Source organism: Lithobates pipiens, unplaced genomic scaffold, assembly GCF_037356315.1.
Source record: "Lithobates pipiens isolate NorthernLeopardFrog02 unplaced genomic scaffold, aLitPip1_a1.2 Scaffold_18, whole genome shotgun sequence".
NCBI classification, from domain to species: domain Eukaryota; kingdom Metazoa; phylum Chordata; class Amphibia; order Anura; family Ranidae; genus Lithobates; species Lithobates pipiens.
Window position 1 is genome coordinate 427,283,152 of NW_027507758.1, and position 16,227 is coordinate 427,299,378.

Below are 16,227 nucleotides of genomic sequence, written 5' to 3' on the forward strand. Positions count from 1 at the left end.
GTAATCTTACAGATTACATTACTGTATGAAATTATTTCACAACTTTTTTTTTTTTTTAAATAAGATTTTATTGAAAAAAAAAGTGTCACTGACAGAGTAAAATTCACAAGGATATCAGAATTTTTTGCTGTAGATTACAGGTTAGACCAGTGCAATGATAAGACACAGAGTGGTGTATGGACACAATGCAGTGCACAGGGATTGGTAAACATAATATTCCCCTTCAGAGAGAAGGAGAAGGGAAGAATTCAACTGGATCTGAAATAGCAAGACCCTATGCTAACCTTAGAGAAACCAAAAACGAGTTGTAGCATGCATGAAAATAAAAGGGGCAGAGGGAGGGGCGACAGGGGGGGGGGGAGAAGCAACCTGAGGTCCGATATGCCCAAAGACAAACAAGGGGGGGTATCCAACAGAAGTTCGATCAGTCTGGGGGGGGGGGGGAGTCCAGGTAGGGGTCCGGAGTCTGCTGTCTTGCTGACTGTAGCGATCAGGTTGTAGAAGATGTTGATGAGGGTCCATTATAGAGGAAAGAATGTTCTTCAAGTTGGGCTCGTTCCCGGGGAGTGAGTTTCGAGGCTATAAAAAGATCCCATCTGCTGCAGAAGCACTGTTTCCTTTCTTGTGTGACAGATTCATATTGAATAGGAGCTGCAGGAGGTCTCTGCTGACTTGGGAGACAGAAGGTTTTGCGGTGGAGATCCAGTTGGCTAGAATGGCTCTCCTAGCGAGCAGGATGCATATCAGGGCCCATTCCTTGCCCTGAGGCGTGGGTGTGGTTGACCAGGGGAGTAGTTTGGGGTCCCAGTGCCCGAAGATGAGGAGCAACGGGTCCTTGGGGAGCTATAGCAGTGTAATCTCAAAAATGTAGGCCAGAATTTGATCCCAGAAGGTGGAAATAAAGGAGCAGGTCCAATAGTGGTGTGTGAGGGAGGGCTTTGGTTGTTGGCACAATGGGCACATTGAAGATGAGGACGAGTGTGACTGGGGTGATGGGAGGAAGGGGATGGGAGCCTGATGGGCAATTTTCAACTGGGTTTCCCTCCATGTTTCATTTGGAACCAGCTTGTACACTGTATTAAGGCCTTGAAGAATCTTTTCCACTAGGTCAACGTCCGGGAAATCTCTTGCCCAGTTGGCTACTGAAGAGGATTTCAGAGGAGGAGTGGTTTTCAAGAGTAGAGGCGTGTAAATGTCGGAGATTTTGTAAGAGTCTTTTTGCAGGAGTGCCTCTATGAATGAAGATTTAAATCTCGTGGGTTCATCTCTGCAGGTTTTTTGTAAAAAGCTGAGACATTGACCATAGTGGAAGGCAGATGAGTTGGGAAGGGAGAACTTGGCAGCCAGTGAATTGAAGGACAGTGCCCGTCCAGACTCCAGATCACAAAGGGAAGAGAAAGTTGAGAGACCCTTTTGCTGCCATGCCTCATAGGGTTGGTGGTCCAAGCCCGGGGTAAAATTTGGGTGACCCTGTATCGGTAGGAATCTGGATATAAACGGAGAAAGCTTGAGACTTTTCCTTGCCTCCCTCCAAGCAATAGCAGTGTCTCTTAGCAGGAGGTTGTGTTGAAGCAAAGGCGGCAGTGATTTCCACCTACTGTGGAGGAGAGCTGCTAGGGAGTAAGGGTGAGTCATTGCAGCTTCCAGATGGTAGTTAGAGTAGCGGGGTTTTTTGGTTATCCTGTCCATGCCCACCCTCAAAAGACAAGCTAGGTTATAAGTTCTAATATTAGGGAGACTGATACCCCCTTCAGTCCTGGAAAGATGGAGCTTTGAGAAGGCTATGTGCGGTCTTTTGTTCCGCCAATTAAATTTGGATATAGCAGAGTTAAGGAGTTTGGTATGCCCATGCCTTAGGAGCAAGGGTATCATCTGGAGAGGGCACCATAGGCATGCGAAACTGACCATTTTTACCAGATGGCATCTTCCCAGGAGCGAGGCAGATCCATCCAGTTTTCTAGTTCCTGAGTAATTTTGGCAAAGAGGGGGGGATAGTTGAGGTGGTAAAGAGAGGAGGGAAGTTTCCCTATTTTTACGCCTAGGTAGGTGATGTGAGATTTTGCGATCGTGAAAATTGATTTATGAGAGTAAATTCTGTATATTTAGTATATTATATTATTATTTTTTATAATTATTTATAGTTCTTTATTATATTATAATTTATGATTTTGTCTTTCAAACTTTATCATACCCGGGATGTCTACTAGACTCTTGTTTGGACAGATTTAAGTGTGTTATTGCTAAGAATTACAGGCCTACAATATAACATGCCAAATTTCTATGCAAAACAATTTTACCACTTTGAGACCCAAAAATCTGACATAATCATACCGCCAGGGAGTTTAAAGCAGAAGTTCCATTTTTGGGTGGTTGTTGTTTTTTTTTCTTCCTTTCTCTTGATGGCTGTGGCTTCAGCAGAGCAGAGAGAATTCTCTGCATAGAAAGAATTGGGAAATACTTTTGTCAAGATCGCAACGGGGAAAAAAATCTCGATAACGATACTTGATGATTAATCATGAAGCTCTAATATGAAATAATCATTAGCCCCCGTACACATGGTCAGACATTCCGACAACAAAATCCATCTGATTTTTTACGATGGATTTTGTCCGAAACTGGTGTTGCATACACACGGTCGGACAAAGTTGTCAGAAAATCCGATCGTTCGGAACATGATGACGTTCGTTCCTTCCAACGGGACTATGTTATGGATAGTAGCCAATAGCTTTGGTTTTATAATTTGATCTGAGCATGCGTGGCACTTTGTCCGATCGGAATTCTCTACAAACGATCAGAAAAAGTCAGATCGGATTTTGTTGTCGGAAAATTTGAGGCCCTGCTCTCAAATTTTATCCGTCGGAATTTCCGACGGAAAAAGTCCGATAGAGCCCACACATGATCGGATTTTCTGACAATATAATCCAATCGGACCTTTTCTGTCGGAATTTCTGACCGCGTGTACTGGGCATTAGAGTGAATATGTTTAAAACCCACTAGTCTATATAGTGTAACAATTAATGTCCCACAAAAGGAGAGAAGAAAAGTGAAAAGAAAACGTTTGGCTCTAAAGGGTGTATAAAGGTGTCACTATATTAATATATAATGTATATTAAAAAGCTAGGGTGGTAGGAAGCCAGTAATAGCCAGAGAGATGTATAGGTGAATGTGAGTTTAGATTGAAAAATGTGAAATAATGAAGAAAGTAGAGACCCATAAAAGAGTATATACCCGAAGGTGAGAGTCACTGGGAGTGATGGGAGTGATGGATAGCTGTGAAAAGCAATACACTTTACTGCTTATTAAATTTTTGCCAGATATAAGACCTCATATTTTATGGTACATGGCATAGCCAGTGTCTAGGTTCAGATTGTCCCAAAGAAAAAAAGGAAAGTGCCCATAAATATGTGTAGTCCTTGAAAGGATGGCATTTATAGCAATGGTGTGGCCACAGGTTCCTCCCAGCGTCACGCAAGCGCCCACAATTAGGGAGGGGGTCCCATCTGAGTGGTAGGGAACCGCTCAGGCAGCTACGCCAAATTCCCAAAATACAATGGGGTCTAATAGATCCTTGAGAGGGGTCTCTCTAACAGAGGTCTTCTAAGTGTCCATCTGAGAGTCTATGTTAGAATCAATGCCCATCAGTGCAACCTCACCAGTGCCTATCAATGCAGCTTCACCAGTGCCCATCAATGCAGACTAACCAGTGCCCATCAGCACAGCCTAACCAGTACCCATCAGCACAGCCTCGCCAGTGCCCATCAATGCAGCCGGATCAGTGCCAATTAGCGCAGCCTTACTAGTAGTGATGGCCGAACGGTTCGCCCGGCGGTCGTTTCGCGGCGAATTTCCGACTTTCGCCGTCCGCGGGTTCGAACGCCTTTTTCCGTCGTTCGCCCCGGCGGACTTACGTGTTTAATGTATACAAGAACTTTAACCTTTCGTGACACGTTTATCATGTGTTACAGGACAACCAATTGAGACATGACAGCTCATGGACACTTGGACATTCCCCCTAACCTATAAATACACCCGATCCGGTGGCCATTTTACATTCTTTCTTCTGTCACTGTAGGGAAAGGATCCTGTGTGGAGTAGGGACAGAGAAAACGCTAGCTATTTGGTACACAAAAGTTCTTTTCAGGACTGGTATAGGTGTTAGGTCAGCAGCCTGAGTTTCTTTTGTCAGTTTAGATAAAGGGACAGAGCGCTGTATGCTGCTATTTTAGGGACAGCTCAGCCAGATTAGTCTTTCTTCATCATCATCATCATCATCATCATTAGCTGTTACTATCAGGTCCACAAAAGAGCTGTTCCAGCTAATCGTTCCAGCCTACTCTTTTTTGCCAATTTGTATAGGGACAGGCAGGAAGCAGTGTTGTCAGGCAGTGAGGATAATTTTAAAGACTTGCTGTTACTATTAGTTCCACAAAGGTTCTTTTCAGGACTGGTATCAGTGGTACGGTAATAGGCTTGTACACGTATAATATTCTTTCTTCCAAATATAGAAAGAATATTATACTTGACTGCTGCCCTTCTGCTGCAGTCTGCTAATCATTCACAACTCACTTGTTCCACAAAAGTTCTTATAAGGACTGGTAACTTGGTCTGTCTAGGGTGCTACGGTACATAGGCTTGGGTGCGGTACAGTCTGCTGTTCTGTAAGGACCGCTATCGGTCCACAATAGATAGGGTTGCCGTGCACTACTGCTGACCGCTGCCCTATACTGCAGCAGTCCTTCAGCGGTATAGGGACTGACGCACAGTCTGCTAAACACTAATACACAACCTGCTTGGTCCACAAAAGTTCTTATAAGGACTGGTAACTTGGTATAGGGTGCTACGGTACATAGGCCTGAGTGCGTTACAGTCTGCTGTTCTGTAAGGACCGCTATCGGTCCACAATACATAGGGTTGCCGTGCACTACTGCTGACCGCTGCCCTATACTGCAGCAGTCCTTCATTGGTATAGGGACTGACGTACAGTCTGCTAATCACTAACACACAACCTGCTTGGTCCACAAAAGTTCTTATAAGGACTGGTAACTTGGTATAGGGTGCTACGGTACATAGGCCTGAGTGCGTTACAGTCTGCTGTTCTGTAAGGACCGCTATCGGTCCACAATACATAGGGTTGCCGTGCACTACTGCTGACCGCTGCCCTATACTGCAGCAGTCCTTCAGCGGTATAGGGACTGACGCACAGTCTGCTAAACACTAACACACAACCTGCTTGGTCCACAAAAGTTCTTATAAGGACTGGTAACTTGGTATAGGGTGCTACGGTACATAGGCCTGAGTGCGTTACAGTCTGCTGTTCTGTAAGGACCGCTATCGGTCCACAATACATAGGGTTGCCGTGCACTACTGCTGACCGCTGCCCTATACTGCAGCAGTCCTTCATTGGTATAGGGACTGACGTACAGTCTGCTAATCACTAACACACAACCTGCTTGGTCCACAAAAGTTCTTATAAGGACTGGTAACTTGGTATAGGGTGCTACGGTACATAGGCCTGAGTGCGTTACAGTCTGCTGTTCTGTAAGGACCGCTATCGGTCCACAATACATAGGGTTGCCGTGCACTACTGCTGACCGCTGCCCTATACTGCAGCAGTCCTTCATTGGTATAGGGACTGACGTACAGTCTGCTAATCACTAACACACAACCTGCTTGGTCCACAAAAGTTCTTATAAGGACTGGTAACTTGGTATAGGGTGCTACGGTACATAGGCCTGAGTGCGTTACAGTCTGCTGTTCTGTAAGGACCGCTATCGGTCCACAATACATAGGGTTGCCGTGCACTACTGCTGACCGCTGCCCTATACTGCAGCAGTCCTTCAGCGGTATAGGGACTGACGCACAGTCTGCTAAACACTAACACACAACCTGCTTGGTCCACAAAAGTTCTTATAAGGACTGGTAACTTGGTATAGGGTGCTACGGTACATAGGCCTGAGTGCGTTACAGTCTGCTGTTCTGTAAGGACCGCTATCGGTCCACAATACATAGGGTTGCCGTGCACTACTGCTGACCGCTGCCCTATACTGCAGCAGTCCTTCATTGGTATAGGGACTGACGTACAGTCTGCTAATCACTAACACACAACCTGCTTGGTCCACAAAAGTTCTTATAAGGACTGGTAACTTGGTATAGGGTGCTACGGTACATAGGCCTGAGTGCGTTACAGTCTGCTGTTCTGTAAGGACCGCTATCGGTCCACAATACATAGGGTTGCCGTGCACTACTGCTGACCGCTGCCCTATACTGCAGCAGTCCTTCATTGGTATAGGGACTGACGTACAGTCTGCTAATCACTAACACACAACCTGCTTGGTCCACAAAAGTTCTTATAAGGACTGGTAACTTGGTATAGGGTGCTACGGTACATAGGCCTGAGTGCGTTACAGTCTGCTGTTCTGTAAGGACCGCTATCGGTCCACAATACATAGGGTTGCCGTGCACTACTGCTGACCGCTGCCCTATACTGCAGCAGTCCTTCAGCGGTATAGGGACTGACGCACAGTCTGCTAAACACTAACACACAACCTGCTTGGTCCACAAAAGTTCTTATAAGGACTGGTAACTTGGTATAGGGTGCTACGGTACATAGGCCTGAGTGCGTTACAGTCTGCTGTTCTGTAAGGACCGCTATCGGTCCACAATACATAGGGTTGCCGTGCACTACTGCTGACCGCTGCCCTATACTGCAGCAGTCCTTCATTGGTATAGGGACTGACGTACAGTCTGCTAATCACTAACACACAACCTGCTTGGTCCACAAAAGTTCTTATAAGGACTGGTAACTTGGTATAGGGTGCTACGGTACATAGGCCTGAGTGCGTTACAGTCTGCTGTTCTGTAAGGACCGCTATCGGTCCACAATACATAGGGTTGCCGTGCACTACTGCTGACCGCTGCCCTATACTGCAGCAGTCCTTCAGCGGTATAGGGACTGACGCACAGTCTGCTAAACACTAACACACAACCTGCTTGGTCCACAAAAGTTCTTATAAGGACTGGTAACTTGGTATAGGGTGCTACGGTACATAGGCCTGAGTGCGTTACAGTCTGCTGTTCTGTAAGGACCGCTATCGGTCCACAATACATAGGGTTGCCGTGCACTACTGCTGACCGCTGCCCTATACTGCAGCAGTCCTTCATTGGTATAGGGACTGACGTACAGTCTGCTAATCACTAACACACAACCTGCTTGGTCCACAAAAGTTTTTATAAGGACTGGTAACTTGGTATAGGGTGCTACGGTACATAGGCCTGAGTGCAGTACAGTCTGCTGTTCTGTAAGGACCGCTATCGGTCCACAATACATAGGGTTGACGTGCACTACTGCTGACCGCTGCCCTATACTGCAGCAGTCCTTCAGCGGTATAGGGACTAAGAGTTTTGTCACAGGGTGATTTAAAAAATGACAGGCAGAGGAAGAGGCAGGCCCTTCCGCAGGGGTGGTAGGGGTAGGGCAGGAGCAACAGCCTTGAGCCAAAGTGGGAAGTTGCAGAAGGTGCGTTCAATTACTTTAAAGGACGCACCAGACTTGGTTGAGTGGCTCACTCAGCCTTATTCTTCTGCACCCTCCTCATCCTCTCGATCTGCACCCTCTTCTTCACTCTCTGCTATGTGCACCCCCAAAGACACTACCACCAACAACACGACCACCACCACCACCACCACATACCTTCCGCTTGAGTCACTGGAATTATTTTCCGATCCATATCAAGAGGACATTTCTGATGCGCAGCCACTCTTGGTATTGGATCAGGAAGAGGAGGCAGCAACAAGCGCTACTCAGCAGTCTGACGCCAGTACCCAGATCAGCCCAAGGAGGAGGTTGGTCCCCGGTGTTGCTGCCTACTCTACTTATAGCGGTGGGGAAGGTGACGTTGATGATGACGTGTCTAGTGATGTCACGTGGGTGCCCACAAGAGAGGAAGAGGAGGGGAGTTCAGAGGGAGATATGGACCAGCAGATAGGGAGGAGAAGCAGCAATGACTTACATTGCACAGCAGGGACAAAGCAGACTGCAAATGTATCAGGAGCGAGTCATCGACCATGTACGGTCACATCTGGCGCTCCCAGGACACCGGCACATGGCTCCGCAGTGTGGGCTTTTTTTAACGTGTCCGCTGCTGACAATAGCGTTGCCATCTGCAATCTTTGCAGTCAACGCGTTAGTCGCGGTAAGCCCAATACTCACCTAGGGACGACCGCCTTAAGAAGGCACATGAGCAGCCATCACCGAGCCCAGTGGGAGCAACGGAACACACAAAGCCACACTGCAGGCTCTCACCGTCCAGCCTCGTCTTCTACTTCTCCTTCTCCTCTCTCCTCACAATTGTCCTCCACTCCACCTTCCATCACGCCAAGCTCACATTTTTCTGCAAAAAGGCAGGCTTCCGTGGGCCTAATGTTTGAGCGTAAAAAAATGATGACGCCGGATAACCCTCTTGCCCAACGGTTGGCGGCTGGCTTGTCAGAACTCATAGCCCGCCAACTACTGCCATATAAACTGGTGGACTCGGAGGCCTTTCGCAAATTTGTGGCCATTGGAACACCACAATGGAAGGTCCCAGGAAGGAAGTATTTCTCAGAGAAGGGCATCCCAGAGCTATATGGCCATGTTCAGCGGCAAGTGAATGTATCTCTGGCACACAGTGTCGGTGCCAAGATACATCTGACCACAGACACGTGGTCTAGCAAACACGGGCAGGGAAGGTATATCAGTTTTACTGCCCACTGGGTGAACCTTCTGACGGCCGTCAAGCATGTAACCCGTGGCACCCGTGTAGATTTGGTTTTACCGCCACGGATTGCATGCAGGCCTGACTCTTCTTCTCCTCCTCCTACTCCATCCTCCTCCCTCTCCTCCTCAGCTGCCTCCTCCTTTTCCGCTGCTAGCGTCTCTTCCACTGCACCGCCCAAGCTCCCCAGAACCTATTCCACATGCCAGGTGAGACGTTGCCATGCCGTGCTGCGTCTGTTGTGCCTGGAAGCAAAGAGCCACACTGGCCCGGCACTCCTTTCAGCTTTGCGTTCACAGGCAGATGAGTGGCTAACACCGCTCAATTTGACAGTTGGTAAAGTGGTGTGTGACAACGGTGCCAATCTGCTTAGCGCATTGAAACAGGGCAAAATCACGCACGTGCCGTGCATGGCACACGTCTTAAACTTGGTCGTGCAGCGATTCCTTGTCAAATACCCTGGGGTCCAGGACATCTTGCGGCAGGCAAGGAAAATCTCGGCCCATTTCAGAAGATCTTACACGGCCATGGCTCGCCTTGCTGACATTCAGCGGCGACACCATCTGCCGGTCAGACGTCTTATTTGCGATTGCCCGACGCGATGGAACTCAACCTTCTATATGCTTGATAGGCTGCTCCAGCAGAAACGTGCAGTTAACGTCTACCTGTATGAACTCTGCGAAAGAAACGGTTCTGGGGAGCTGGGTTTTTTTTCACCGCGCCAGTGGCTGCTCATGCGCGACACATGCAGACTTCTGCGGCCATTTGAGGAGATCACCAAACTGGTCAGTCGCAGCCATGGCGCCATCAGTGACATGGTACCTTATGCCTTCTTTCTGGAGCGTGCATTGCGTCGTGTCATTGATCAGGCTGTGGAGGAGCAGGAGCGGGAAGATGAGGAAGTCGCAATGCTGGATGAATTCCCAGGGGGGGCTACTCTATCTGAGACAAGTCAACAACAGGAGTCTGATGAGGAGTCAGAGGAGGATGGTGCCGGGGCGGATGAGCAGGAGCAAGAAGAGCATGCTTTAAACCTTTCTGGGATCCCTGTTGTGCGAGGATGGGGAGAGGAGAATGAAGAGGACGACATTATCCTGGATGATGAGCAGGAGCCAGGCCACCACACCGCTTCCACTTTAGTGCAAATGGGGGCCTTCATGCTCCAGTGTTTTAATAGGGACCCCCGTATAAAAAGCATGAGGGTCAAGGACCAGTACTGGGTGGCAACGTACTTAGACCCCCGGTACAAACACAAAATGGCGGAAATGTTACCGCCGTCGCAGAGGGCTGTCAGAATGCAGCACTTCCAGGCCTTGCTTCGAGAAATGCTGCATTCTGCTTTTGCGTGCGCTGGCAGAGGAGCAATTCCCACTCCCAGAGAAGGATTTGCGGGTACCAATCCAACAGCGCCTGCAAGAAGAGGCCGGTTTGAAGATGTGTTGGTGACTTCGGATATGAGGTCATTCTTTCAGCCGACCCATCGACAGGTGTCATCCGGATCCAGCATCAGGGAACGCCTAGACCGTCAGGTGTCCGACTACATTGGGTTAACGGCCGATGTGGACGCTCTGAGGAGTGATGAACCCCTAGACTACTGGGTGGGCAGGCTTGACCTCTGGCCAGAGCTTGCCCAATTTGCAATCGAACTGTTGGCTTGCCCCTCATCCAGTGTCCTGTCCGAAAGGACGTTCAGCGCAGCAGGGGGGATTGTGACCGATAAGCGTACTCGCCTAGCTCACCACAGTGTTAACTACCTCACATTTCTAAAAATGAATGAGGCATGGATCTCGGAGGAATTCAACACATGTGATCAGTAGACCATGTATATGTCTATAAACAATTTTTGGAATCAAGCACACAGACCTTCTTAATTCATTTGGCTCACTTCCCTGACCCAAAAAAGCACACCGTACTATATGCCCCTACCCTCCTCTTTGAAGAGGTTGAGCGGTGTCATATTTCTACTGGGGCTGCTTATTATGAGGGGTTCCCACCATCCCTGTGCTGTGCTGACTTCCTCCTGGGTGTTCTTATTATGAGGGGCTCCCACCATCCCTGTGCTGTGCTGACTTCCTCCTGGGGGTTCTTATTATGAGGGGATCACACCATCCCTGTGCTGTGCTGACTTCCTCCTGGGGGTTCTTATTATGAGGGGATCACACCATCCCTGTGCTGTGCTGACTTCCTCCTGGGGCTGCTTACGGTGCTGCTGTCAGCGCTGTATGTCACGGAGCTGCTGTCAGCGCTGTATGTCACGGAGCTGCTGTCAGCGCTGTATGTCACGGAGCTGCTGTCAGCGCTGTATGTCACGGAGCTGCTGTCAGCGCTGTATGTCACGGAGCTGCTGTCAGCGCTGTATGTCACGGAGCTGCTGTCAGCGCTGTATGTCACGGAGCTGCTGTCAGCGCTGTATGTCACGGAGCTGCTGTCAGCGCTGTATGTCACGGAGCTGCTGTCAGCGCTGTATGTCACGGTGCTGCTGTCAGCGCTGTATGTCACGGAGCTGCTGTCAGCGCTGTATGTCACGGAGCTGCTGTCAGTGCTGTATGTCACGGAGCTGCTGTCAGCGCTGTATGTCACGGAGCTGCTGTCAGCGCTGTATGTCACGGAGCTGCTGTCAGCGCTGTATGTCACAGTGCTGCTGTCAGCGCTGTATGTCATGGAGCTGCTGTCAGCGCTGTATGTCACGGAGCTGCTGTCAGTGCTGTATGTCACGGAGCTGCTGTCAGCGCTGTATGTCACGGAGCTGCTGTCAGCGCTGTATGTCACGGAGCTGCTGTCAGCGCTGTATGTCACGGTGCTGCTGTCAGCGCTGTATGTCACGGAGCTGCTGTCAGCGCTGTATGTCACGGAGCTGCTGTCAGCGCTGTATGTCACGGTGCTGCTGTCAGCGCTGTATGTCACGGAGCTGCTGTCAGCGCTGTATGTCACGGTGCTGATGTCAGTGCTCTGTATTACGGTGCTGCTGTCAGTGCTCTGTATCTCCTGCACCCTCTTGTTTGCCTACCCTGGTCCCTGACCTTCCCTCTCCTCCATTGCCTTCATTAGCTCCATAGTCCTGAATTGTCAGAACAATTTCCCAAATAAAAAAAAAATGCTTGTAGTTATCGATCCCAAATTCACCTCATACATGTATTATGCTATTGTCCAGGTGGTGGGACTACGTGCTACCCCCTAATAATTACCACGTGGCCGCAAATTCGACCTAAAGGTTTGCGAAATTCGCCTCCCATTGAAGTCAATGGAGCCCGCGGCGAACGGTCGTTTTCGCGAACGTTTGTGCCCGTTCGCGTTTCGCGTTCGCGAAACGTCCCGTCGGAAGTTCGTCCATCACTACTTACTAGTGCCCACCAGCGCACCCTCATCAGTGCCCACTCAATGCAAACTCACCAGTGCCCATCCAAGCACCCTCACCAGTACTCTTCAATGCAGCCTGAACAATGCCTCCTCTTAGAGTTGTGATGTCACTGGTTGCTAGACACCAGGCAGCAGGAGATCCTAGCAACCAGTGCGGCTGCCAGTAGAGGCCAGCAGACAGTGCAACAAGAGGGTCTTGGGCAGCGCTCCTGAATGTAACAGTAAGTGAGTGCCATAGCTTCAGGCCCACCCTTTGCCTCAGCTTGCGGTGTGCCTGGGCATGGTGCATCCTGTGCAGTCTCCCAGGATAGGCCCTGCAGAAGAGTCAAACAAAAATGTAGTCTAGACAAACTAGGTCACACGTGTAGATCAGAGTTCAAATGGTACCGAATTATCAGCAAGGGTCAGAACAAGCCCTGTCATACACATGTACAGTGCCTTGCAAAAGTATTCACCACCCTTGGCATTGTTTTTGTGTTTGTTGCCTCACAACCTGGAATTAGCATGGATTGTTTGAGGATTTTCATCATTTAATTTACAGGACATGCCCACAACTTTGAAGATTTGTTTTATTGTGAAGTAAACAACAAATAGGACAAAATAACAGAAAAAGTCAATGTGCACAACTATTCACCCTCCTAAAGTCAAAACCTTGTAGAGCTACCTTTTGCGGCTATCACAGCTTCAAGTCGCTTTAGATAAGTCTCTATGAGCTTGCCACATCTTACCACTGGGATTTTGCCCATTCCTTCTTGCAAAACTGCTCTAGCTCATTCAAGTTGGATGGTTTGCGCTTGTGAACAGCAATCTTTAAGTCTAACCACAGATGTTCTATTGGATTGATGTTTGGGCTTTGACTAGGCCATTCCAACACATTTACATGTTTCCCCTTAAACCACTCAAGTGTTGCTTTAGCAGTGTGTTTGGGGTCATCGTCCTTCTGGAAGGTGACCCTCCATCCTAGCCTCAAATCACACACAGAGTGGTACAGGTTTTGCTCAAGAATATCCCTGTATTTAGCACCATCCATCTTACCCTCAACTCTGACCAGTTTCCCAGTCCCGACTGCTGAAAAACATCCCACAGCATGATGCTGCCATCGCCATGTTTCATGATGGTGTTCTTTGGGTGATGTAATATGTTGGGTTTGAGCCAGACATAGCATTTTTTTTTGATGGCCAGAAAGTTCAGTTTTAGTCTCATCAGACCAGAGCACCTTCCTCCATACATTTTGGGAGTATCTCACATGCCTTTTCGCAAACTCAAAACGTGCCATTTTGTTTTTTGCTAAAATTAATGTCTTTCTTATGGCCACTCTGCCATAAAGCTCAACTCTATGGAGCGTACAGCTTATTGTAGTCCTATGTACATATAATGCTGTGGAACTCTGCAGCTCCTCCAGGGTTACTTTAGGTCTCTGTACTGCCTCTCTGAATAATGCCCTCATTGACCGGTCCATGAGTTTTGGTGTGCGGCCGTCTCTTGGCAGGTTTGCTGTTGTGCCATGTTCTTTCCATTTGGTTATGATAGATTTGATGGTGCTCCTAGGGATCATCAAAGATGTGGATATTTTTGGTATAACCTAACCCTGACTTGTACTTCTCAACAACATTGTCCCTTACTTATTTGGGGAGTTCCTTGGTCTTCATGGCAGTGTTTGTTTAGTGGTGCCTCTTACTTAGGTGTTGCAGCCTCTGGGGCCTTTCAAAAAGGTTTGTATATGTAATGACAGATCATGTGGCACTTAGATTGCACACAGGTGGACATCATTTCACAAATGATGTGACTTCTGAAGGTGATTGGTTGCACCAGAACTTTTTCTGGGCTTCATAACAAAGGAGGTGAATACATGCGCACATGCCAATTATCAGTTTTTTATTTCTGAAAAATAGTTGTATGTATATATTTTTCTAATTTTACTTCACCAACTTAGACTATTGTGTTCTGATTCATCACATATAATTCAGATTAATAAAACATTGACTTAAAGGCTGTAATGTAACAAAAAAAGGTAAAATGTCAAGGGGGTGAATACTTTTGCAAGGCAGCGTTCAAATGGTACAGCATCAACAGCAAAGAAAAGAGCAGGGTCAGAGCAAGCTGGCAAGCTGGCTCATACATAGTATACTCACAGAAGAAACCAGCTAAATAAAACAAGAGCACACAAAGGTAGAATTCACTATCATTATGTGATGTGTTGAGACATGTGTTTTAATGGTGGAACAGTAATGAGCTGGCCAGTCACCATCACTTCCTAGACATGGGCTGTCTCAGGGGAGTTTTGCTTCAGTCTTAAAGGGACAGCTTGAAACCAACACTGCACATTTAAAGTCTAAATATTTGCAGTTCAATTGGGGTAAAGGAAAGGCCTGGAGAGTCTTGGGAAAGCTCTCGCTAGAGTCATCAGTAAATCATAAGACCTAGGAGACCCTCTCCAAGAAGGAGCTACAGTATCTGTGAGAAGGACACCCAAGATACTAGTGAGTACACCCCTCACATTTTTGTAAATATTTTTTTTCTTTCAATAGTTTTTTTGTTGAATTTTTTCACAAAGAATAAAGAAACATTGGTGCATTCTGCTAAACATTGGAACAGTAATCCATAGAAAGGCAACATATAACATACCGTTTATCAAAGTGATAGACAGAGACACCTTTGGTTAGTGGGCACAGGATCAACTTCCAAACATAACAAGGGGAAGTGTCACCCACCTCCGGACACCCCAAATGGGTACAAGCTGTGGCATGGAGAAGGGGACGACAAACCCATCCTACAGATTAAATTATACTTAAACTGGTGGGAATGTGTCCTTCTATAGTTAGCTGCCCACCGTACAAGGTAATATTTAGAAGAGATGGTATAAAGGAGGAAGAAAAAGAAAGAATTAAGAAGAGAACAAGTAAGGGAGGAGATTTATGAGAAAAAGAATATGATGTCCTTTCCGGAATATTCAACCTAGCCAGTTCTATCCAAGTCCTACAAGGTTGTTCGGGGTATGTGCATGTAATCTGCATATGGTTCCCAAGTGACCTCAAATTCCTTGACTGTGTCTTGGAGGATACTGAACATTTTTCCTGGGCCATGATCCATGATATTTTTTGTTTGGCCAGGTTACTGGATACCGTTGGCTCTTTCCATGCTTTAGCTATCGTTATCTTAGCTCCTAGGAGGATAAAGTGAACAAGGCTCCTTTTACTTTTAGAGGTCTTTACTATTGGGAAGTTCAGCAAAGCTATGTGGGGGGACTGAGGGATGAATAGACCAGTAGTCTTTCTGATGATTGCTAACATGGTGCCTATGTGTGTGCATCCTCTGAAGCATAGGGGGGAGTTGAAGGATATAATATTGGGAGTCTAGTGGGTACCATGTACCACTGAGATAGAACTTTTAGGTCTGCCTCTATCAGAGATACGTTGAGTATACCTTGGTTTGACCGTGTTATTACTCTGTGCCATTCGTCCAACTCCAAATCCTGTTTAAGATCTCTTTGCCAGGTCAAAATATAGCTTGTTTTAGTGTGATCTACTGATAGTGACTCGTATATCACTGTGATCCCTGCCCTCTGCTCCGTAAGCTGTCCACACCATTGTTCATATGGTGTGATGCTGGGTGGTAATGGTTTGGATTTTCCAAATGGAAGTGAGAGATTTGTTGGTGTCTACATTTTTCAGTTGAGGCCATTTCAAGGTTATTGATACAATGATGAATTAAATTAATGACTGATTTTGTACAACCCCTTGTTCAGCCACCACCGAAAGGCCCTATGTTCATGCTTGGGGGGAATTGGGGATTGTGGAAGATATGGGCTAGCGGCCGAATCAGAGATAACAACTCTGCATTCATTTTGATTTTGTCCCATATTGTCATTGAATGAGAAAATGTTGGAGCAAGAATTGCAGGTTATTTAGTTGGGTTACTCCACAGCAGGAAATCAAGCGTGAATTGTGATACAGCTTCCCTTTCCATATGTACCCAATTGGGTTTTGCAATCCGGAAGTAGACAATTGAAATCTGGGCTAATTAGGCTGCTTGGTAATATCTAAGTAGGTTAGGTAGTTCCAAACTTCCCTTTTTTCGCATAGAAGCGTCACAAATGTTCCATCTTAATAGGTATGGG